Genomic DNA, 25,981 nt, shown 5'->3' on the forward strand with positions numbered 1-25,981 from the left:
ATTTCTTTGTTCTTTGTTGTTCTTTGTAATCCCGACCCCCTGCACAAACTCTCCTCCATTTTGACCCACTGGGAATCAACCCCTCTGACCCAGCTCCGCACCTCCTCCACATTCGCTGCCCAGTAGTAATACATCAGGTTCGTAAGACCCAAACCCCCTGCCTGCCTTCCCCTCTGTAGCAGCACCTTTCTAACTCTGGCCACCTTCCCTCCCCATATGAACGAAGTAATCCTTTTCTCAATCTCTCTGAAAAAAGCCGTTGGCAGGAAAATCGGCAGGCATTGAAAAATAAACAGAAATCGCGGCAACACCTTCATTTTAACCGCCTGTAATTTTCTTTTGAAAGTTACCATTGAGTCTGCTTCCAAAACTCTTTCCAGTTAGCACATTCTGGGAAAACATCATGAGAGCTTCATCCTAAATTTAACCACAAGATAAAATGCCTCTTGGGCAAGGGACCCGGACATGGATAATGTTGTGGGATTGTCTGCCAGTCACAGTCAATACCTTTAGGGAGAGGTGAAATGAAAGCTGAGAGAGAATAAAACCTACAAACACAATCTCGTTTCACCCTCTTTTCTCTCGGTCTTCTATCAGAAACATACTTCTCAGTTTAGTGACCCACCCCCAACCCCCTTCTCTGTCTCCTGCTGAATTCAGGAAGTGAAGGCCCTAATTTAATTGTGCATTGACACTAATGAACTATCCCACACTAATACTCAACTTATCCTGTCTGATTTTTCATCTTCATCTGGCGCTGGAGCAGCTGTCTCTGGTTATATGTCTCCTGTCTCAGCATTTGCTGCACAGCATCCAATTGAAAAATAAACATAGGCCAGAGCTGCAATCAGACCCAGTGCCGTTTCCCTGCTGCAGTCGGCTCCTGAATTTGGAATCCATGGTTTGTGCGATTTCTGGCTTTTTTATTTCCATGACCCACTCCCTCCCCCATCTCTTCCCCTCCGGGAGTCTCCTGTCCATCTGGCCTCCCTGGTGTGGGAGGAAGGGTGAGTGGCCCATTCTCAGTTGACAACACAGTGAGATGGCCAGTTTCCCAGACAAAGGGTGGGAGGAACATATTTACCACCAGTGAGTGAGCAGCACATTTGGCTAATACACTATCCCTTGCACCTCTGGGAAGCTACACTGAATCGACATGGACTGCTGGGATTATGGTTGCAAACTGTTAGCTGTGAGAATCCTACACGGAACACATTTTGGGAAGTCTTTGGAAATGAGCAATACAATAATTAGTGAGTCAATTGACAATCTCATTCTGGAGACTCCACAAAGAGTGGCTGATGTGGTGATTGGGAATATTTGGGTTGTCATAATGGGAAACTATCTGAGGTCAGGATTATGGCCTGTCTTTTGTGAAGTGCAGAGTGAGCCCGAATGTCCACCCATCCCACATGTCTATTGGGGAAATAGGATTTTGTTGTGGCAAAGTGGGTCTTGCATTAAGAACAGAAAATGGATTGATGAGATTTGATGATTCAACTGCTTGGCATCATCAGCTACATTGAAACACCCCTTGGTTTTCCTGCTGGTAATGTTCACAATGGTACTGAGCCTTTAGAACAGGAAATCGTGCAGTCTTTAACGCTTCTGTGTTGTGTTAGCTGGTCTCAGACACGTAGCAGCCGGGGCTTTATAATCAGTATTTGGCAAACCTGCATAGCTGTCTCACTCTGCAATGCAGCTCGCCTTGTCTACTGAGGCCCTGGGATCGAACCCCTTCGCCTCAGAGACCTCAGGTGGGCACTGTTCAGTGCTTGTCCCCACAAACGGAGACCAGATGGAATGGCACTTGGGGTTGTCGGCCAGTGGTGAATTGGTGGCCCTGAGGTGGTTGCCTCCTTGGGCAGGGTGGCACCCTGGTACTCTGGTGTCAGCTGTGCACCTTGGAGCTGCCAGCCTGGCACTCTGGAACTGCCAGCTTTGCACCCTGGCAATTCTACTGGGTGCCAGCCAGGCACTGCCAAGGTGCCCAGGTGGCACTGGCAGGGGTGGTCCCAGGCTGGCAATTCCACCCATGCTGGGGATCGGGCCCGGGGCACCCTGAGGTGGGGTACGGGGCAGCCCCAAGGACTCCCTTATAGGTGAGTTGGGGCTTTGGGGGATCCAGAGGTCGAGAGATCAGGATGGCATTTAAAATGGTGTCCCAATCTCCTCCAGCTCTGAGAAGTTCTCGCGAGCGAAGCCCCTCAGTGCAGGAAATGGGACTAAGTCTAGCCTTGACCCCAGATTGTAACAAAGTCCCGTTCGATAGCGATAGGTCTTTCTTGGCGCTGTGAGTGCCGGGAAACACCCGCTAAACACCCTCAACACAGGACTCTGCTGCAATTCGGTTAGATCGTGCCCAAGGTCTTAAATAAAAACATGACAGACATTGAATCTGGCATTTTTAAGTGCTCATAAGCTTTTGTATGAAGTACTCCACTCCAGAGACTAAAGCACAAAATCTCGGCTGACCCTCGAGTACAGTATAGAGGGGCTGCTACACTGTTGAAGATACTTTCTTTCAGATGAAACATTGGTTTAGCACAGTGGGTTAAACAGCTGGCTTGTAATGCAGAACAAGACAGCAGCAAAGTTCAATTCCAGCCCCTCCGAACAGGTGCCGGAATATGGCGACTAGGGGCTTTTCACAGTAACTTCATTGAAGCCGACTTGTGACAATAAACGATTATTATTATTAAGGCTATGGCATTATTTCAAAGAACAATAGGGGACTTTCCCCCCATTGTTACAGGACCAATATTCTTTCTTCAAGCAACACTACTTTTTTTTCAAATTAAGGGGCAATTTAATGTGGCCAAATCACCTATCAGTGCATCTTTGGGTTGTGCGGGTAAGACACACGTGGACACAGGGAGAATGTGCAAACTCTACATGGACAGTGACCTGGGGCCGGGATCGAACCCGGGTCCTCAGCGCTGTGAAGCAGCAGTGCTAACCACTGTGCTGCTCCTTCAACCAACACTACTATCTGGGTATCATGTTCTTGCGTTTATTGGGAGCTCTCTGTGCTAAATTAGCTGCACTGCTTTCTACATTACAACAATGACTGTACTTCAAAAGTGCTCCATTGCTTGTGAAATGCTTTGGGGTATCCCGACATCATGAGAGTTGCTATATAAATGCAAGTTCTTGTATACTGAAGCCTACCATTCATCATAAAATAAACTGTGCCAAAGTCTGTCCCCAGTGGACAGACTCAATCAAAGGGAGCACAGGTTGGAGAATTAGTCTCAGGAGTCAGCTTGGCCAATTAATTTGAATGACTGGTAAATCAGGAGTGTCCTGAATGGGATGTGCTGACCTCTTTGCCCAGTTCTCTCAGCTCCACTTACCTCAAGTGGGAACTTTGCAAAATGTATCCTTGTATATCACTCAGGTAATACTGAGCTAATATCCTCTGAGGGCGCTCACAGTAAAGGATTCCAGGGATTGACAGGCAGTCATGGCACAGATCACAGTAACGGAGACAGGAGCAGTGGGATGAACAATGGAAGCCCGGAAAGGATTATATTGAATAATGGAGCAGGCTTGATGGGCTGAATTACCGACTCCTGCTCCTGTTTTTATGGCCTCATTTCTTGGTTTCACTGCAAAGATAATGAAATATGTGGGGCTAAATCTTTAGTTCCCGATGGGTACGGAATGTTGTGCTGCTGGCTGACATGCCATTTGTGGAAGTAGTGGGGAATCAATTCAGCCAGTTAAAGACCTGTTGTTAGATGGAGGCATCGGGGAAGAGTGTAGCTGACTGGAGGTACCTCCTTTAGCTGCAACTGCCGGCTTCTCTCCACACTGGCTGTTGAAGAGAGGGTGCTTCTATCTTAGAACTTGAAAAGGCAGGTTCCTGCTTCTTTCGTGCTGGAAGGCGTCCTATCGGCCTTCTACCTTCAAGAGACCACTTGCTGTCTTTAATTGGACAGCAAGCTCACCCTCTGGCCATTCTTTGGCCAATGTGGGGATAATCATAGCTGCATAGCTGTTTTACCTCCTGACTCCACAAAGCCTGTCCACAAGGCACAAGTCAGGAGGGTGATGGAATACTCTCAACTTGCCTGGAAGAGGGCCGCTCCAACAGTCAAGAAGCTCCACATAATTCAAGGCAAAGCGGTTTACTTCATCGATATCCACTTCATCATCTTAAGCATTCACTCCCTCCACTATTGATGCACAGTGGCAGCAGTGTCTACCATCTACAGGATGCACCGCAGCAACATGCCAAGATTCCTTCAACAATACCTTTCAAACCTGCAAGATCTACCACCCTGAACAACAAGGGCAGCAGGCGCATGGAAACATCAGCACCCGCAAGTTCTCCTCCAATGCACACAGCATTTTGACCTGGAATTATATCATTGTTCCTTCACTGTCATGGGATCAAAATCCTAGAACTCTCTCCCTAACAGCACTGTGGGTGTACCTACATCAGATAGACAGCAGCAGTGCAAGAAGGCTAACACTTTCTCAAGGGCAATTAACAATGTACCAAATGCTGGACTTGCTAGCAATTCTCACATCCGTGAACGAATAAAATACCCACCCATCATTTATTCCAGTGAATACTCTTTCATCTCCAATCAAATCTTCATTTCAGAATCCTTGCCCAGTTCAATCACCTTTGAATGGCCTGTCAGACTGCCTTCAATTTCTCTTCATAGTTCTCTTTCTATGACTCTTCTGCCTATTCATTCAATATTTTTATTTAGTTCTTTGACTCAAAATGACCCACACAATTTGCACTTTTACACCTCCGAGCATGCTTCCTTCCATTTGCGGGCAGTACCACTGCGTCCCTGGCACAATGGTTAGCACTGCTGCCTCACAGTGCCTAGGGATCCAGGTTCAATCCTGGCCTTGGGTGACTGTGTAGAGTGTCTGCGTGGATTTCCTCCGGTTTCTTCCCACAGTCTGAATAGCACTGTTGCTTCACAGCGCCAGGGTCCCGGGTTTGATTCCGGCTTGGGTCACTGTCTGTGCGGAGTCTGCATGTTCTCCCCGTGTCTGTGTGGGTTTCCTCCGGGTGCTCCAGTTTCCTCCCACAAGTTCCGAAAGACGTGTTTGTTAGGTGAATTGGACATTCTGAATTCTCCTTCAGTGTACCCAAACAGGCACCGGAGTGTGGCAACTAGGGGATTTTCACAGTAACTTCATTGCAGTGTTAATGTAAGCCTACATGTGACACTAAGAAAGATTATTATTAGAAAGATGTGCAGGCCATGTGGACTGGCCATGATAAATTGTCCCACAGTGTCCAGGGATGTGCTGGTTAGTTTACGGGGGTTGTGTGATGGAGTGGACCTGGGTCGAGTGCTTTTATGGAGGGTCATAGAATCCTTACATTGCAGAAGGAGGCCATTCAACCCATCAAGTCTGCACCAGCCCTTGGGAAGAGCACCCTACTTAAGCTTAAGCCCACGCCTCCACCCTACCCTGTTAACCAGTAAGCCCACCTAACCTTTTGTACACTAAGGGGTTATTTAGCATGGCCAATCCACCTAACCTGCACATTTTTGGAGTCTGGGAGGAAACCGGAGCACCCGGAGGAAACCCACGCAGACAAGGGGGAGAAAGGGCAAACTTCACCCAAGGCTGGAATTGAAGCTGTGTCCCTGGAGCTGTGAGGCAGCAGTGCTAACCACTGTGCCACCGTGCCACACTCAATGAGCCAAATGGCCTCCTTCTGCACTGTAGGGATTCAATGATTTTGCTGAATCAGACTGGCTGATTAGAGCTCACACTTCATGTGTGAATCTAAGCAGGCAGCATGGACAGACTGTTTGACTGTTGGGGGCACCGACAGTGAAAGTCAGGCTGACTTTTCCAGTCACTATCCACAGGCTCTGGGGCTCACTGTAGAGGGACAGATATGCCAACAGGGATTCAACTTGGGATCTTCCCAGTCTGTAGTAACACTGCTGCACTCGATCCCTCAGCCTGTGAACGTTTACTCATATCGTACGGTAATATTGACCTCTTGTAGTCAACCACAGTAACTTCATTGAAGCCTACTTGTGACAATAAGCGATTATTATTATTATACAGGCAAGTACATGGTAAAAATAGGCCAGAATATCTCCTTCTATTTTCTCTTGGCCAGGACCTTTCTCAGCACAAGTGTATGTTTCAACAACTATTTTAAATAGTAATAATGCTGTAGAAATTCCCACAAATCCGCATTTAAGTGGGCTTGGCTTTGGAGTCCACTGATCTGTGGTGATTGCAAGTGGCAGAAATCTTTGTCGGCAAAAGATGTTTTGAAGTCGACTGGTTGCAATGGGGGGGTCGTGACCTTTAATTACTGCCATCTTAACACTTCTCGTAAGGGTTACAGAAAATCATTTAACGGTTATGCATTTTCAAGTTTTTTTTCTCACGTTAAAAATGATCTCCTCATTTATGGGAAATTTGATTTTTTTTCCCAGTGCTGCTTTTGTTTTGATAGCTGGGAGAGGTGTGTGGGTGGGAGCAGAGTGAGGGGAGCTGGTGGCTGAGGCCCAGCAATAAGTGAATCCAACGGCTCAGTGTTAACGCAGGGCCAACGATGATTAACTACCGATTTGATCGCCTTGGCCTGACCCCCTGCTCAATGAGGTATCTCTGGTTTATGGACTCTAGTTTTCTGATGAACTGCTTCACAGTCTACACCATTTCACTGAGCACCTGAACTTCATCGCAGGTTGTCCCAAAGTCATGCCATAATTTAGAGGATCAGTGGCAACAGCCACGCAGCCACGCCTCAGACAAATGGTGACAATGGTCGTTTTCAGGCAATCACAAAAACTACATGCATTTATGTAGCACCTTTACCATAATAAAACATCCCAAGGCCCTTCACAGGACAGTAATCAAACAGAAATGTGACAATGAGCCAAAGAAATACGTTGACAAACTGAAAGATCACTCAAAGGCCTAGATTTTGAGGAGCACCTTAAAGGATGAGAGAGGAGTGAAGAGGTTGAGGGCTTACAACCCAGGCCTGATCAGCAATGCTGGAATGAAAGAAGTGTGGGATGATGCAGAATTGAAGGAACACGGCGATCTCAGAAGGTTTGAAGAGGTTAGACAGATTTGGAGAGATGAAGGTTTGGATTATTTGAACACCAAGATGACAAATTTAAAATTGAGTTGTTGAACTAGGGGCCACTGTTGATCTGCGAGCACAGGGGTGATGGGTGGATGTGACTGGGTGTGAGTTTTGGATGAGCTGAACCTCAGGGAAAGTGGAAGAGGGGAGGTTGGCCAGGAGGGAATTGGAATAAAAATGGAAAATGCTGGAAAAACTGAGCAAGCCTGTCAGCATGTGTGGAGAGTGATTCAGACCTAACGCTTCGATCTGTATGACTCTTTCCCAGGGTAATTGGAGTGGTTGCTGTTTATTCATAGGTCCCTGCTAAATGTCACAGCAGGACAGAAATTGAGGGCCTGCTTTGAGGAATGCTAGGGAAAATCAGAGACTTAAATAAATGTCTTGAATACTTCCACTGTTACTCCATGAAAATACCATTCATATGTCACAGATCTATTTATCATATCACATGACAGTAGTGAAGCCATATCATTTGAGTTTATCTAGATTTACACTGCTGCCTCACGGCGCTGAGGATCCGGGTTCAATCCCGGCTCTGATTCACTGTTTGTGTGGAGTTCGCACATTCTACTTGTATCTGCGTGCCCACCCCCCACAACCCAAAGATGTGCAGGGTAGGTGGATTGGTCACGCTAAATTGTCTTTTAATTGGGGGGGGGGGGGGGGGGAGGATTGGGTACTTTAATTTAAAAAAAAATGTTTATCTAGATTTAGGGTGCAAAATATAGCCTCCGTGCACCCGACTTGGGATGCAACAAGGCCAGTAAATCTAACAAGAGACCGCTCTCATGTTTACTGGCCTTGGGCGCCATGGTGGCGCAGTGGTTAGCACTGCTGCCTCACAGTGCTGAGGACCCGAATGCGATCCCGGCCCGGGGTTCCTGTTGTGTGTGGAGTTTGCACATTCTCCCCGTGTCTTCATGAGTCTCACCCTCACAACCAAAGATGTGCAGGGTAGGTGAATTGGCCACACTAAATTTCCCGTTAATTCGTGAAAAAAAGAATTAGGCATTCTAAACGTATATTAAAAAAAATGACTTATGGGTCTCATCATTAGTGGGCAGCACGGTAGCATTGTGGTTAGCACAATTGCTTCACAGTTCCAGGGTCCCAGGTTCAATTCCGGCTTGGGTCACTGTCTGTGCGGAGTCTGCACATCCTCCCCGTGTCTGCGTGGGTTTCCTCCGGGTGCTCCGGTTTCCTCCCACAGTCCAAAGATGTGCAGGTTAGGTGGATTGGCCATGATAAATTGCCCTTAATGTCCAAAATTGCCCTTAGTGTTGGGTGGGGTTGCTGGGTTGTAGGGATAGGGTGGAGGTGTTGACCTTGGGTAGGGTGCTCTTTCCAAGAGCCGGTGCAGACTCGATGGGCCGAATGGCCTCCTTCTGTACTGTAAATTCTATGATCACGATCTGGATCCCACCCATTGAAGTGAGCAGTTAGTCACACTTGAATATGTCTACACCAGATCTACCCAGCCCCTGGGTCTTAACGGCCTTGCCTCGGAGACCCCAAGCGGGTTTCCGTTTAGTCCTGGTTTCCCAAACGCGGGCTAGGCATACCGGCACTTGGGGGGGGGGGGGGGTCTCCCAGGCACTCGGGAGTCCCTTGGTGGTTGGGCTCTGGGCAGGGTGGTACCTTGGCACCCCCGATGCCACCCAGGCACTGTGACACAGCCAGCCTGGCACCTTGGCATTGCCACCTGGGCACCCTGGCAGTGCCAGCCAGGTGCCACTCTGGCAGTGCCACGGTGGCATTGTGCCAGCGATCAGGCCCGGGGGTGCCCAGCCTTTATGAGATGGGGTGAGGGGGGCTCGATGACCACCCATTAGGTGAATTGGGCATTCTGAATTCTCCCTCCCTGTACCCAAACAGGCGCCGGAGTGTGGCGACTAGGGGATTTTCACTTCATTGCAGTGTTAATGTAAGCCTACGTGTGACACTAATAAAGATGATTATTATTGGGGTGTTGTGGGGTACAGAGGCTGCGGTAGGGGGTCTAGCGCTGATCTCTTCCTGCACTGGCGTGCGGAGCTCGTTAGTGCAGGTAACGGAACTAAGTGCAGCCTTGGCGGGACGTTCCTCCCGAAACCAGAAATGAAGCAGAGTCCCATTTAATAGTGTGGTCGTTCTCGGCATTGCCATCACCGGGTGACACCCGACTAAACATGCTCGACACGGGACTCTGATCCATTGCTGTTAAATCACGGCATTAGAAACAATTGCATTTAAGAGGTAACAAGGTGGCGCAGTGGTTAACACTGCTGCCTCAGGGCGCCAAGGACCCGGGTTTGATCCGGGCCCCGGTTCACTGTCCACGTGGAGTTTGCACATTCTCCCCGTGTCTGCGTGAGTCTCACCCCCACACCCAAAAGGATGTTTTTAGGGCAGGTCTTTAGGGCAGCATGGTAGCATAGTGGTTAGCACTGTGGCTTCATAGCGCCAGGGTCCCAGGTTTGATTCCCTGCTGGGTCACTGTCTGTGCGGAGTCTGCACGTTCTCCCCATGTGTGCGTGGGTTTCCTCCAGGTGTTCCGGTTTCCTCCCACAGTCCAAAGATGTGCAGGTTAGGTGGATTGGCCATGATAAATTGCCCTTAGTGTCCAAAAAGGTTAGAAGGAGTTATTGGGTTACGGGGATAGGGTGGAAGTGAGGGCTTAAATGGATCGGTGCAGACTCGATGGGCCGAATGGCCTCCTTCTGCACTGTATGTTCTATGATGTGTAGGAAAGGTGGATTGGCCATGCTACATTTCTCCTTAATTGGGGAAAAAAAAGAATTGGGGTACTCTAAATTTGTTTTAAAAAAAGAATCAATTGCATTACGCACTGTTACCAATCCTCCACCCTTAGGTACTTCACACAATTAGTACCATCAGCAAAGAGAACTGTTCAAATGTGCCAAGAAGTTCTGAATCTCCACTCTGAGCCAGGAGGCAGCTTTCAGGTCAAGCACCAACACGCCTGGACAGTTTGGCTCTGTGAAAGACAAAGTGCCTGGCCCCTTTCCCAAGGCCACTATAGGCTTTTGGATGAGTTGTTAAACCACCTGCTTTCTCAGGTGGCTATAGAGGATTCCAGGAGACTATTGCAAAAAGGAGAGAGGTTATCCCCAGTGTCCAGGCCAATATCTATCCCTCAATCGGCATCACTAAAACAGATTATCTGGCTATTACCTTGTGGGAAATTCCTGTGTGAAAATTAATTGCCACATTTCCTTCACCAGCAACTCTGCTTTGAAAGTATTTAATTGGCTGTAAAACGCTTTGGGACATCCCAAGACTGTGAAAGATGCTATTTAAATGCAAGATTTATTTCATTTACTATCCCTCGTTCCCCTGTATAACCCAGCTTTCCACACAATAGGAGGATCACTCTTTGGTTAAGTGGAGATCTCTAAACCTGTGTATTTGACGGCCTTTTATATGATGGAAAAGTTTCTTCAACACAAGGCAGAACTGAGGCAAGGGAAGGGAACAGAAAGAACTTGCACTACATATCACCGTTGAAGACTTTAGGAGGTCCAAAAGCACTTCACAGCAACAAATGTTTAAATGTAGTCATTGTTGTAATGAAGGGCAATGTGACATCCAATTTGCACGCAGCAATCACCTACAAACAGCAATGAGAGGTTGTGCTTTTTATAGTGATGTCGGCTGATGGATATATGTGGACCAGGACATGGTGAAAATTTCTTCTTCAAATAATGCTGCGGAATTGTTTATGTCCACCTGGTTTAACATCTCATTCAAAGACAGGGAACTGAATTCTCTGGTTGCCGAAATCGTGTTTGGCAAATGGCCAGAGAATCCAAGTATACAACAGAATCGGGGGGCGGTGACATTTCCACGATGCTCTGCCCCCTCCAACGCAGCGTACTCTAGGAGTACGCCTCACCACGTATCGATGGCCTCAGGACATTGCCTGAGGCCCGCCCCCCCGATGCTCTGCCGCCAACTGGCCCAGATCTCGATTGGCGTGGGTCTCTCATTGGTCTCATCTGTCGGGAACTCAGCATGGCAGCTGCGGACTCAGTCCAGCGGCGCCACAGTTGGGGGAAGGCCGGTCCGCGAGCAGGGGGGACGGGACATTTCTCAGGGCTGGAGGCAATGTGGGGAGAGGTGGTCTGGGGTGCCCAAGCTGGCCAAAGGGGAAGTGGCACTATTTCGCAGGCCAGGTCCACGGGCTGTGTCCGCCATGTAGCATGGCGCGGGGCTGCAGGCCGCCGCTGTGCGCACGCGCGGCCACGGACTCGGCAATTCTCTGGGCCGTACCAGCAGCCAGAGCCGGGTGCTCTACGCTGCCGTCCTGCTAGCTCCCAGCAAAACAGGGAATCGGGGGCCGTTTTGCGGCAGTTCTCCTGGCATAAAACGCCACCGTTCCCACGCCGGTGTGGGGACATAGCCCTAGAATCGGAGAATCTAGCCCAGGATTTCCGACATGTCCCTCAGTGACGTGCAGCAGTATCAGCCTAAATTATGCACTCAAGTGAGTCTGGAATCCATGACGGTCTTGGTGAAGAGGGGAGACTCAATCAGAATGAAGCCATTTAATTTTACACAACCAACATTGGCCACTGTCCATTAAGGAGCAATCAAACATAATCAGGCCCCAAATTGAAATTTCTTGTTGAACAGAGTGTTGCTAAGAATGCCACTGTTAGCTCTGTTGCCCCTATCCTAATTCACACGATGACCTATTCCCCCATCACTCCTGTGCTTGTTTGCTCCTGGCCCACCAGCGTCTCGATTTTAAATCGTTATTGTTTTCAAATCCCTCCGTGGCCTGCTCCCATCTCTGCAATCCAGGTGCCTTCAACTGACTAGGACCTAAACTCTGGAATTTCCTCCCTAATCCACTCGACTGTCCTCACCTCCTTTATCACACTATTCAAAACCTCCCTTCTGACCAACCTTTTAGTCGCCTGTTTAATAGTTCCTTATGTGGTTCAGAGTCAAATTTTCTCTGGGAACGTTCCTTGATGTGTACTAAAATGTTTTACATATTAAAGATAATATAAATACAATTGGTGAACATGTCTTTGTTTACGCAGTACTATAATTTTCCTTTAACTGCAGAAAGAATTAAACTGTACAGAGAACCCCCACACTGACCATCAGCAGGTAAACAAAATGTCAAAGTATGGTTTGTTTCCTGGAGGTGATGGGACAAAAATAATTCATTATAATTAAGATTCGCACGTCAGAACGTTAGCTGCATCGTATAATCCAAATGATGATGTGACTCACCTATTCAAGAAGAGTTTTTACCATAAGAATCATTTTTAGAGAGTGGGATGGTGGGCTGTCCCACCATCTGGACCCTTTTTAAAATAATCAACCCAGAAGAGTTAATTCTCATGTAACATTTTGTGTTTATTATTGTTGCTGATTTTAATTTTCTTTTTGCAATGACATCATGAGAGTTATATCACTTTGCTCCCTGCGCAAAGGAATTTGACTGAAGCATGTGAGATTCAGGCACTATCCCTGGGGAGCTCAATGCCTGCGACATTTTGCCTCTAACCCTTGCACTGCAGGGCTCCGAACCACTTCCCCCCAGTGATATTACCAACGCCTCATCATTTAAACAAACAGAACCCAACAGAAATCCGAGTGATTTATTGCCAATGTGAAATATTTTTGCCCTTTCAAATGTAACTGGGTTGTGTTTATTCTATCCAACAGATTGCGTCTGACCCTGTATATGAAGATCGACAAGAAGATTACAATGTTGTATGGATATCAATCGGTTTTCCTTTTAATCAATTTTACATTCATCACAGTGAGGGAGGATTGTCTTGGTGAGCAGAATATTTTTACTTCAGGCACCCCAGTGTGAACAATGAGTACTCCCAGGCGGGAACTGCTGCTGAAATCAAAACCCACCAGGCTTTTAAAAAACAAATTATTGGAAAAAGATGATTCAAAAATATGGGGAATGAGCAGGAGAATGGGATTGTATTGGGCAATTAGTATTGAATAAAACACCATGCAGACTGTTTTGAATCTGCAATTTTCTATGATTCTTTATAGCTGGTCATACAGGCAGCACGATGGTTAGCATCATAGCACCAGAGACCCGGGTTCGATTCTGGACTTGGGTGACTGTCTGTGCGGAGTCTGCACGTTCTCCCCGTGTCTGCGGGTTTCCTCCGGATGCTCCAGTTTCCTCCCACAGTTCAAAGATGTGCAGGTTAGGTGGATTGATCAATGCGTGGGGTTGCAGAGATAGGGTGGCGGAGTGCGCCTGGGTGGGGTGCTCTTTCGGAGGGTTGGTGCAGACTTGATGGCCTCCTTCTGCACTGTCGGGAATGACCAGCTCCAATTTAATGATTAGCTATCCTTGGTTTGGACTCTCCACCAGAGGAAACTATTTCCTTGTATTTAAACTATCAAATCCCTTCACCATTTAAAATACTTCGATTGAATCATCCCTCAACCCCTAAACTCATGGGGACACAGGACACATTAATGCTATTTGTCCCCATTATCCCTCCCTGTAAGTTCTTATGTAAATACTTTAGGGCCAGTAGAGGAGGAGATTTTCATCCATCAATCTGGGCTGAATTGAGACCCACATCATTACTGATATTTATGATGGAGAACACTTGCCAGTGAACAGCCAGATGGCACAGTGCGCCAACACTCTAAACCACAGATTGGAGACCTTGGCTCAACTCCCAGCTTCAGCTGACTGCCCTTTCCCGCAGATGGTGCTTTTCCGGATCTCTGCCAGGTCTCCAGGTGAAACTCTCCGAGTGGGGGCGAAACCCACGCAAACACGGGGAGAATGTGCAAACTCCACATGGACAGTGACCCAGAGCCGGGATCGAACCTGGGACCTCGGGGCTGTGAGGCAGCAGTGCTAACCCACTGCGCCACCGTGCTGCCCAGAGGTGGGGTTTTTAACAAACATCTTAAAGGAGTGTGAGGCAGTTAGGTTTGGAGAGGGAATTCCAGAGTTTAGGATCTACGCATCTGAAATCACAGCCTTCAACGGTGGAGTGATTCAAATCGGAGTGCACAAGAGGTCACAATTAGAAACATGCAAAGATTTTGGTCAAATTGCAGAGGTTGCAGAGGTTACAGAGATAGGAAGGGGTGAGGTCATGGAGGATTTGAAAAGGAGGAAATTTTTTTAATGCATTGCTGGACTGTGTGGACAGATGGCTGCCTTGCAGACTGTGGCCATGGTGGTCTGTACCCAGACACCCCTCTTCCGAGGAGGTCATGCCAGCCCCACGGTGTGTGTGTGTGTGTCCATCGCTGGATGGAGAGTCCCTCCCATACATCTTTTTTAAAATAAAATTTAGAGTACCCAATTCATTGTTCCAATTAAGGGGCAATTCAGCGTGGCCAATCCACCCACCCTGCACATCTTTTGAGTTGTGGGGGTGAAACCCACGTAGACAGGGGGAGAATGTGCAAACTCCACACGGACAGTGACCCAGATGGGTGAATGGGACTTTGTGCCTGTTGGGATACAGACAGCAGAGGTTTTGATGAATCCAGGAAGTTCTTTATTTATCCGGAGATCAGTAGGTGGTGGAGCAGAGGGTCTTGGTTTAATTGGTAAATTTACAGGTGAATGACTGCTTGGGGATGGAGTTAGAAGGGCAGCCTCCCTCCCACTGTCCTTGTAAACAGAGTAAAAAGGGACAAATGGCAGTCGGTTACATGTGGGGAAGAAGCAGGTCATGTTAAGGGGGAAATCCATTTGTTAATGTGGTGTATTTTTATTAACCTGTTTCAGCCCATGAGATATGTTCTGCCGTTCGTTGAAGCTGGTTGTTAAAGATGTATGGGAGGGCAGCATGGTGGCGCAGTGGTTAGCACTGCAGCTTCACGGGGCCAAGGTCCCAGGTTCGATCCCGGCTCTGGGTCACTGTCCGTGTGGAGTTTGCACATTCTCCCCCTGTCTACGTGGGTTTCACCCCCACAACTCAAAAGATGTGCAGGGTGGGTGGATTGGCCACGCTGAATTGCCCCTTAATTGGAACAATGAATTGGGTACTCTAAATTTTATTTTAAAAAAGATGTATGGGAGGGACTCTCCATCCAGCGATGGACACACACACACACACCGTGGGGCTGGCATGACCTCCTCGGAAGAGGGGTGTCTGGGTACAGACCACCATGGCCACAGTCTGCAAGGCAGCCATCTGGCTGTGCATTCCGTCGTAAGCCCACTGTGTCCCGTAAATGTGCCCAGCGCCACCAGCTGTACGGGTGAACCCCGCACAGCCAGTGGCCCACCAGGTGCTGGCACTCCTCAATGCACCCATCCGTGGCACTGCTTCACTGCCGGGGGAGCAGGGGACGAGCAGAGCACACCCTGAACTGTAGACACATGCACTGTGGCCTTTGCCACCCACCGTGGCACACTGCCCCGCTCAGAATAGATGCCCCACCAGTGGCATTATCAGCTATCCCACTCTGCTTGACCACCAGCCGTCACCAAGCCTCCTTGCCTGCTGCACCCCTGCCCCCATTCATCCTGTCCCTGGAAAGGTAGGCGCAAGCTGTGCGTCGCACACAGGACCCACAGCACACCGCAGCCACAGTCCCAACAGGTGCCCACCTTACTCACCCAGCCCCATCAGCGGGCCCTGCCCGCACGCATGCCACCAAGCATAGCCCTATTTGGTGGCACAAGGTGCTCCCCACTCACGCCGCAACCAGGTCTCATCCTGCTGGAGGGTTATCATATGTCCCACCCAAGGAGGACACACATAGTAGACCCTACAGGAGGGCGCATGACAGATGCTGCAGCGCACATCGCTGGCATGGGTAGAGCCCGCCAACGGTCCCCCTGCAGGCAGGGATGCATGGAAGGGGTGGAGGCCCCCCAGTGCCAGGGCCAGGGGTGCGGTATGTCAGGTGGAATGGCCGGAGTGGGGGACATGCGGGGGCAGGAGCTGCAGTGCCAGCCAGGGCCACCATGCAACCCGTGGACCTAGATGGGCACGGGAGTACTCACCATGCTAACATGTCCGCCCTTAACCCCCTGCAGACAATGGATTTCGGAGTCCAGCCAGGAATGGTTAGCATCTGCCTGGCCTTTGCGGCCCCTGCGTACCCACTGAGACTGCACAAACAGGAGCAGCTCGTGGAGAACAGGAGCCAGTCCCAGAGGAACCGAGGCCAGGCTGTGAGGATGGAGAGCCAGCCGTCCAACAGGCCGAGGAGGAGGTGGGAAGGAGGTGCCGCATCAGGCTCCGTGTATATCGGCAGCACGTGTCAGTCGAGGACCTGTCGGACTGAGTGTGTTGCCGACGACTGCGGCTGAGCAGGGAGACCATGCGTCGTCCCTGCCGGATTATGGCGCACCTGGAACTGCAGCGGCATGGGGGAGGACCCACCCACTCCCGGTTCCCATCAAGGTGACAGTCTCCCTGATTCTCTAAACCACGGGCACCTTTCAGACGCCAAGTGGGGGCTGACTGGGATCTCCCAGACCTCTGTACACGGGTGTATCTGTGTCGTCACGGATGCTCTATATGCCTGGGAAGCAGACTATATAAACTTCAATGTGGACCAAGCCCACCAGATTGCCTGGGCAGCGGGTTTGCCAGGCCCAGGGGTGATCCATAGAATTTACAGCGGAGAAGGAGGCCATTCGATCCAGCAAGTCTGCACCGGCCCTTGGAAAGAGCACCCTACTTAAGCCCACACCCCCACCCTATCCCCGTAACCCCACCCAACCTTTCTGGACACTAAGGGCAGGAAACTGGAGCACCGGAGAAAACCCACACAGACACGGGGAGAAAGTACAAACTCCAAGCAGACAATCACCCAAGGCTGGAATTCAACCTGGGTCCCTGGAGCTGTGAGGCAGCAGTGCTAACCACTGCACCACCGTGCCGCCTCACGTTGTTGAACACTGGCCAGTATGCTTGTGGAATGGTTATGTTACTGGACAAATCAAATGAAAGGCGATTCCGCTATGACAGTTCAAAAATAAATCCAAACAAAAAGCTCCCATCAGTAAAAGCCACCATGGAGTCAGCAGAGGTGGTGATGAAAATCCATGCAACGAGTTTACTAATCTCCTTCACGGAGGTGTCCTACAAGGATGGGCCTATATGCGGCTCCAGTTCCACACCAGCGATCTGGGAAGAAGGCTCACTACTACCTTCTAAGAAGAAAAAGGAATCGGCAAAAAATGCCAGTGACAGCCACAACCTATTAAAAGTTACAGGAACACTCCAGGACGCAAATCACTAAGACCACAAATGGCAGTGATTAGCAATACAGCACCTGAAAGAATGTCTGAGGTACATTTCAAATTTAATACAAGGGCAGTGGCTTCACAGTGCAATCAATGCTCTCCATCTCTTTTGTTGGGGTTGGAATTAGAATCTAGCCAATGAACAGGGCGAGCTATCAGTAAAAATCAGAAATTAAACCAGTTTGGGTTGTTTGAAACCAGTTCTCAGGGGATGTGGGGGCACAGCAAAAAAAACCCATAAGACTTCAGTAATGGAGTTCTGAGGGACAACTTCACCAACATTTATCACAAAGAGAGGGCTGATGTAAGGAATGGAAACGTAATACAACACTGGGATGGATAAAATGTTCTTTTCATCAGCCAAAAATACACAAAGTCCAAACAAAAATGAGCAAAAGCTGTCAGAATTAATATCAATATCACATTTTGCAATCTCTATCCGGAGGCTGGTTCTCAGGTCAGTTCTTAACTAGATTGGCAAGTTACTTGAAAATGATTAAAGACAGAGTGATACAGACTAGGGCAGATCAACTGAAAGTGCTTACTTTATATTTAAAAAAAGCAGATGTACACCAGCAGAATAACAGTGCCTCTCTTCAAAAATGAGAGTTACGACAAAGCTTTGGGCCGTAACTTCCTTGGAGTAGCAATCAGTAAAATGTGAAAGCGCCGGTCTCACCCGACAGTCCTGACTCAGGCCGGGTGAGATTCGGGCAGCGACCCGCGTCCCAGGCTCCAGTGGAGTAAAGGAGGCCAAGACAACATAAGCTGAGCTAAATAAGTGAATTTAAATGTCCCATTGGAAATAACAGGCCAGAGGGCGGCACGGTGGCGCAATGGTTAGCGCTGTTGCCTCACGGCGCCGAGGACCCGGGTCACTGTCCGTATGGAGTTTGCACATTCTCCCCGTATTTGCGTGGCTCTTACCCCCACAACTCAAATATGTGCAGGGTAGGTGGATTGGCCACGCTAAATTGCCCCTTAATTGGCGTGGTAGTTTCTGTAGAGGTATTACGGTACCTGGTAATGCTGGAACACCATTGGTAGATATTGTATGTTTCACATTGGTCAAACTGTATGGTAGCTCCGCCCTGCTAGGCGGGGTATAAGAGCCCGTGCCACCCCAGCAGCCTTCATTCTGTACCTGAGCGGCTGGGGGAAACATCGAGCTTATTAAAGCCTTCAGTTGGACGACAACCTCGCTTTAGTGGTCATTGATCGTGCATCAATTTAATAAGCTAGATTTAAAAGGATGGAGCTCCAAATCAAGCCGGAGTGTCTGCAACTCAGCCCCCAAGCACTAGCTGGCGTGTTTAAAGGATATCTCGGAACGGCCGAAAACACACCCATGGTAGAACAGAAAATGCAAGTCCTGCACTCGAGGGTGAGCCCGGAAATTTACACCCTCATCGAGGAAGCGGAAGACTTCGATGCAGCAATAGAGCTGCTAAAAGGACATTATATTCGCCCGGTAAACCAGGTCTACGCCCGACATCTGCTAGCAACGAGGCGACAAATCCCTGGGGAATCGCTGGAAGAATTCTACCGTGCACTCCTGGTGTTGGGGAGAAACTGCAGCTGCCTGCACATTTCGGCGAGTGACCACACAGAACTCTTGATCCGGGACGCTTTCGTGGCAGGTATGCTGTCCTCCCAAATCCGCCAACGATTGCTGGAAAAAGACACTCTAGGCCTCAAGGAGGCACGGGCCCTTGCAGGCTCCCTGGATGTGGACTGCAGAAACGCCCGCGCTTACATTCCCGACCGCGCGGCAGCCCCCTGGGCAGCGTGGAACCCCTCCGCAGCCGACTCCGAAACATCCCCCATCCCCCCACAAACTTGTGCTGCAAGGCGGTCTGGCAAACCCGGGGGGGCCCCGCTGCTACTTTTGCGGGCAGGCCAAGCACCCCCGGCAGCTACCCCCGGCGCATCTACCTGCAAGATCCACTTCGTAGTGGTATGCCAGGCCCGTGCGGTCACTGTGGTCTCCGGCGGCGAATGCGGACCACCACCACAAACCTCTCCACAGTCCCCGTGCGGCCAGCGGGCGCCGCCATCTTCCTACTCCAGGGCCACGTGCGGCCCACCGGGCGCCGCCATCTTGTCCCGCGGACGCCACGTTCGATGGATGGGCGCCGCCATTTTGTGCACCCCCAGCCATGTGCGATCAATGGGCGCCGCCATCTTGGATGGACTCCCAGGATCCCAGCTCGGCTGACCACACACCGCCTGAAGAGAACACTCAACTGCTGAGATTAGCCTCGGTGACCCTGGATCAGTCCCAGCTCGAACACTCTCAAGTGCTACAACGACTGTACTAATCAATGGGCACGAGACGTCCTGCTTGATTGTCTCTGGGAGCACGGAGAACTTCATACACCCCGACACGGTAAGGTGCTGTTCTCTCCTCGTCCACCCCATTAATCAAAAAATCTCCCTGGCCTCCGGTTCCCACTCAGTAGAGATAAAGGGATTTTGTGTAGCAAACCTCACAGTCAAGGGAAGGGAGTTTAAAAATTACCGGCTCTACGTCCTTCTCCACCTCTGCGTGGCCACGCTCCTAGGTTTACACTTCCAGTGTAATCTCCAAAGTCTAACTTTCAAATTCAGCGGCCCTATACCCCCCCTCACTGTCTGCGGCCTCGCGACCCACAAGGTCGACCCGCCTTCCCTGTTTGCGAACCTCACCCCGGATTGCAAACCCGTCGCCACCAGAAGCAGGCGGTAGTGTGCCCAGGATCGGATCTTTATTAGGTCAGAGGTCCAAAGGCTACTGAGGGAAGGAGTTATTGAAGCTAGCAATAGTCCCTGGAGAGTTCAAGTAGTGGTGGTAAAGACCAGGGAGAAGCATAGGATGGTCATCAACTACAGTCAGACCATCAACAGGTTTACGCGGCTGGACGCGTGCCCTCTCCACAGCATATCCAACCTGGTAAACAGGATTGCGCATTACAAGGTCTTCTCCACGGTGGATCATAAGTCCGCCTACCACCAGCTCCCCATCCGCACTAGTGACCGAAAATACACTGCCTTCGAGGCAGACGGGCGGCTCTATCACTTCTTAAGGGTTCCCTTCGGTGTCACCAACGGGATCTCGGTCTTCCAGTGCAAGATGGACCGAATGGTTGACCGGTACGGTTTACGGGCAACATTCCCGTATCTCGATAATGTCACCATCTGCTGCCACGACCAGCAGGACAACGACACCAACCTCCGAAAATTCCTCCAGACCGCAAAGATCCTTAACCTCACAACAAGGATAAATGCGTGTTTCGCACCGACCGCCTAGCCATCCTCGGCTACGTAGTGCGAAATGGAGTTATGGGCCGCGACCCTGAACGTATGCACCCCCTTATGGAGTTCCCCCTCCCTCACTGCTCCAAGGCCCTGAAGCGCTGCCTAGGGTTTTTCTCTTACTATGCCCAGTGGGTCCCCAACTATGCGGACAAGGCCCGTCCACTGATCCAATCCACAGTTTTTCCCGTCGATAGAGGCCCGCGAGGCCATCAGCCGCATCAAAGCAGACATTGCAAAGGCCACGATGCACGCCATCGATGAGTCCCTCCCCTTCCAGGTCGAGAGCGACGCGTCTGACGTAGCTCTGGCGGCCACCCTCAACCAAGCGGGCAGACCCATGGCCTTCTTCTCACGTACCCTCCATGCTTCTGAAATCCGCCACTCCTCAGTCGAAAAGGAGGCCCAGGCCATAGTAGAAGCTGTGCGACACTGGAGGCATTACCTGGCTGGCAGGAGATTCACTCTCCTCACTGACCAACAGTCGGTTGCTTTCATGTTCGATAATGCACAGCGGGGCAAGATAAAAAACGATAAGATCTTGCAGTGGAGGATCGAACTCTCCACCTACAACTACGAGATCTTGTAACGTCCCGGGAAGCTAAACGAGCTTCCTGATGCCCTGTCCCGTGGCACATATGCCAACACACAAGTGGACCGCCTCCGAATCCTCCTCGAGGACCTCTGCCACCCGGGGGTCACTCGCATTTTCCACTTTATCAAGACCCGCAACCTACTCCATCGAGGAGGTCAGGACTGCCACCAGGAACTGCCAAATCTGCGCGGAGTGCAAACCGCACTTCTACGGACCAGAGAAAGCGCACCTGATAAAGGCTTCCCGTCCCTTTGAACGCCTCAACATGGACTTCAAAGGCCCCCACCCCTCCACCGACCGCAACACGTACTTCCTGAACGTGATTGACGAGTACTCCCGGTTCCCATGCGCCATCCCTTACCCCGACATGACCGCAACCACCGTCATCAAGGCCCTCCATAGCATCTTTGCACTGTTTGGGTTCCCCGCTTACAAACATAGTGAAATGGGGTCCTCCTTTATGAGCGATGAACTGCGTCAATTCCTGCTCAGCAAGGGCATCGCCTCGAGCAGGACGACCAGTTACAACCCCCGGGGTAACGGACAGGTAGAGAGGGAGAACGGAACGGTCTGGAAGACCGTCCTACTGGCCCTACGGTCCAGGAATCTTGCAGTCTCCCGCTGGCAGGAAGTCCTCCCGGATGCCCTCTACTCCATCCGGTCACTGCTGTGTACCAGAACCAACCAAACACCTCACGAATGTCTCCTTGTCTTCCCCAGGAAGTCCTCATCTGGGACCTCGCTCCCGACCTGGCTGGCAGCTCCCGGACCCATCCTGCTCCGAAAACACGTGCGGGCGCACAAGTCCGACCCGTTGGTCGAGAGGGTCCATCTTCTCCATGCTAACCCCCAGTACGCCTACGTGGCGTACCCCGACGGCCGACAAGATACGGTCTCCCTATGAGACCTGGCGCCCACCGGAGCCCCACGCACACCCCAGCCACCAGTCCCACCCTCCATCCCACCTGTGCGCCTTACAGGAGGGTCGGTCCTTCCACCGGCTCCATCTATGCCCCCCCACCGACCAATGCACTCCGCAGACGCTCCCTTCCCAGGTCAACCGTTTTCCCCACCGTCGCCGTCTAGTGGTGTCGAAGCTGCCACAGGGATCGAGGCCACGCTCCCGGAGTCACAGCTGCCCGAGCCTCCACTGGAGTCACCACCGAGGCTCCGACGATCACAGAGGACGACCAGGGCCCCCGATCGACTGATTGCTTCATTTTAAGGTGTATACATAATTATGAATCATAAATTGTAAATAGTAAATAGAATTGTAAATAGTTACAAAACGCTGTACGGAGGTATTACAGTACGTCCATAACTATAATTTCTACCACGTTACCATGTTGTAATATCAGGCCACCACCCCAGCCGGACTCTTTTTTAACAGGGGGTGAATGTGGTAGTCTGTGTAGAGGTATTACGGTATCTGGTAATGCTGGAACACCATTGGTAGATATTGTATGTTTCCCATTGGTCAAGCTGTATGGTAGCTCCGCCCTGCTAGGTGGGTATAAGAACCCGTGCCGCCCCAGCAGCCTTCATTCTGTACCTGAGCTGCTGGGGGAAACATCTAGCTTATTAAAGCCTTCAGTTGGACTACAACCTCGCTTTAGTGGTCATTGATCGTGCATCAATTGGGAAAAAAAGAATTGGGCACTTTAAATTTATATATGAAACAGGAAATAACAGGCCAGGGAGAAGGTAAGTGAATTGAACATTGGGGGATGGGGTAGAGTCAGACACCAGTGGGGGGGGACTTGGTCATTGGGGAGTTCGGTCTGGGTCTTTATAGTTATGCTGAAGTTAGACATACTTTTATTTCTCCTAACTCTTTCAGAACAACTATGAGTCGAAAACTGGTAGTACCAGGCAAAGTCAATGATTTAAACTGCTTTGTCAGATGGATCCCAGCGCAGTGCAATTCTCCCACGGAAGAAGTCCTTTTGGACAATTGCTGGGTCAACATAGAGAGATCTCCAGCGTGAGGTGGCCATGTTCCAGACTTTGATCAGGTCCTGGTAAAAGACAGGTAAGGCCTACAAGAAGCCATGGAGAACCCTCAGGTCAAGAAACAGAAGGTGCACGTCGTAATTCAGATTGTGCGCCTGGTGGAAGAAATGTGTTGCCAGGACATCTGGGTGGGGCTCAATGTAAAGGTATCGTTGCAGTGTCTGAAGGCGGAAGGTCACCACCTGGGTGCAACGGCACATCAGCGTCTGATCGTCCTTCCTAAGCAGGAGATTCACAACCTCAGCAGCAATCCTGTGCAGCCAGGAGAAATCAATTATCATCCTCTGGATTTTTGTGACAAACTCCGGGATAGGGGCAGCTACAGTTGTATTGATCACACAGCTAACTGACCCGTCAGCCCTTAAACAAGAAAATTACATTTAAAATGAGTTCACAGATTGTCCACTGGTCACTTTTATTCTTGGCTCCACATTAGGTATGATTACACAAAGCAGCATGGAGCTGAAATAGTGGGAGGTTGCTCTCTAATGTGTCAGCTGTGATTCAATTGGCAACACTCGTATTCCTGAGTTCAGGTTGTGGGTTGAAGTTCTATATGTGACTACACTCCAATGCGACACTGGGGGATTGGTGCACTGTTGGAGGTGCCGCTTTCTGATAAGGTGTTAGACTGCAACTCCATCTACCCTCTAAGGTAAAGATTCCACCACTCCATTTTCAAGGAGGGCAGGGGAGTGCTACCCAGTGGTGAATATTCATATCCCAAACAACATCACAATAAAAAGATTATCTGGTCATTATCACATTGTTTCTTTTGCGAGTTCACTGCACACAAACTGGATGTTTATTTCCTACATTACAACAATGACTACAGTTTAAAAGTACTTCATTGACTGTACAGTGCTTTCTAACACCCGGAGGTTGTCAGGTGCTATATAAATGCAATTCTTCTGAAGATGGATTCTGGCACCGCTTACCTCAGCAATCTTTGGCTGACTGCAGACTTGAATTACACTCATCTACTTCTGTTGAATTAAATTTAAAAAATAATTCAATAATTTGAAGGCTGTTCTTGCTGTCAATGCCATGCATGTGTAGTTGTACTGTTTAATAATAATCTTTATTGTCACAAGTAGGCTTACATTAACACTGCAATAAAGTTACTGTGAAAATCCCCTCGTCGCCACACTCCGGCGTCTGTTTGGGTACACTGAGGGAGAATTCAGAATGTCCAAATTACCTAACTGCACATCTTTCGGGACTTGTGGGAGGAAACCGGAGCACCCGGAGGAAACCCAGAGAGACACAGGGAGAACTGTGATGGAGTAGGCAGCAGCCAGGAGCAGAGATGCTTAGTAAACAGCGATTAAAGACGTTGATTAAAACTGTCTCACCTTCTCCAAATCGGTGATGCAGATGAGAGGAATGGAGCCAGGGATCAGGATGGGGAAGGACGGAAGACTTTTGATCCACCACAATTCTGGATTAAACTTCCATATCTCAGCTTTGGAGCTCCGGGACCTCTTGCAGTTTGAACCTGTGGCCTCCCTGCAGTTACTGAATCTCCTGTCCTGGAGCCTCTTCCCCTTAATCTGAGCCTGTCATCGGGAAGAAGCCCCAGAACTGTAAATGTCATATATGGAGGTTGTAATCCAGAATCGGAATATAATCCAAATGGCATTGTGCCTCCTGCAAATGATGTAATTGGTTTTCTGTACGAGTGGACAAGTGCGCATGTGTAGGTATTGGTGGCCATCTTTCACGGTTATCTTGCGTTGGCAGGAGATGCATTGTAATTTAAATTAAACAATGTAAACTATACAACAGAAGGGGAATTTAGGAGTAACGAACAAAATGATAGGGTGGCACGGTGGCACAGCACTGCTGCCTATGACGCTGAGGACCCGGGTTTGAATCCCGGCCCTGGGTCACTGTCCGTGTGGAGTTTGCACATTCTCCCCGTGTCTGCGTGGGTTTCGCCCCCACAACCCAAAGATGTGCAGGTTAGGTGGATTGGCCACGCTAAATTGCCCCTTAATGGGAAAAAAATAATACGGTGCTCTAAATTTATTCAAACATTTTTTAAAAAACTACCAAAATGATCGAATAACTTGAATTAAGAGTAGTCAGTGCTCAAAATATGTCAATGTGAAGCCCAAAATACTTTGTGATAAACTGACCTGTAATTTAGGAACAGTGCTCGTTTCTTTAGCTAAATGTGCTTTTTATAGGTGGTGTTGATAGGTCAGCAACACAACTTCCTTTAGGGGGCTGATGAACAAACCCACCATACCAAGCCCCTGCTCTCTCCTCGAATGATTATTCAGAGACCTCACTGTTTTATAAAGTAGCTCTCCATATCCACAACACTTCTGCATATTGGTCTAAAGAACCATTTGCCAAGGGGTCCAAACTCATTCTGCCCACAAGTGACAGAGCGGCAGGCTGCATAAACGATACAATGACATCAAATCCTGATGTGTCAGTGAAGGGGAAGCTAGGGCAGCTCTGAATAGAAGAGATTCTTCCTCATCATCTCATACTGTCACTGTGAATTACTGTCAGGCACTCAGGGTGATGAATGCAGCATCCTCGAATCAATGGGATACAATTCTCCCCTTCGAGTGGAGGAAAATGCTGTCCACTCTTTTTCACACACTGGCCTTTCTTGAGAAGTACTGGGTTATTCAGGTCCAACTGTAATGTTTATTCCTTCCCTTTTCTATCTTTAGTGTCTCTTAAGTGCAGACTGCAGCATCTAAGAGCAGATAGCTGGCCT

General features: G+C 49.6%; 1 protein-coding gene and 1 long non-coding RNA gene across 4 annotated transcripts in view; one reads left to right on the plus strand and one right to left on the minus strand.

The window, feature by feature from the left end:
- LOC140386983 (uncharacterized) overlaps window positions 1–24,260 on the plus strand; it is a 99,132-nt gene extending 74,872 nt beyond the window's left edge. Inside the window, exons 3-4 of the long non-coding RNA XR_011933726.1 lie at window positions 12,794–12,909; window positions 23,069–24,260. This is a non-coding gene — a long non-coding RNA (uncharacterized lncRNA). The remainder of the gene's footprint in view (window positions 1–12,793; window positions 12,910–23,068) is intronic.
- Window positions 1–25,981, minus strand: part of bcas3 (BCAS3 microtubule associated cell migration factor) — a 1,250,799-nt gene that overhangs the window by 10,733 nt on the left and 1,214,085 nt on the right. The gene's annotated exons all lie outside the window — the stretch shown is intronic.

Source organism: Scyliorhinus torazame, chromosome 12 (genome assembly GCF_047496885.1).
Source record: "Scyliorhinus torazame isolate Kashiwa2021f chromosome 12, sScyTor2.1, whole genome shotgun sequence".
Taxonomy (NCBI): Eukaryota; Metazoa; Chordata; class Chondrichthyes; order Carcharhiniformes; family Scyliorhinidae; genus Scyliorhinus; species Scyliorhinus torazame.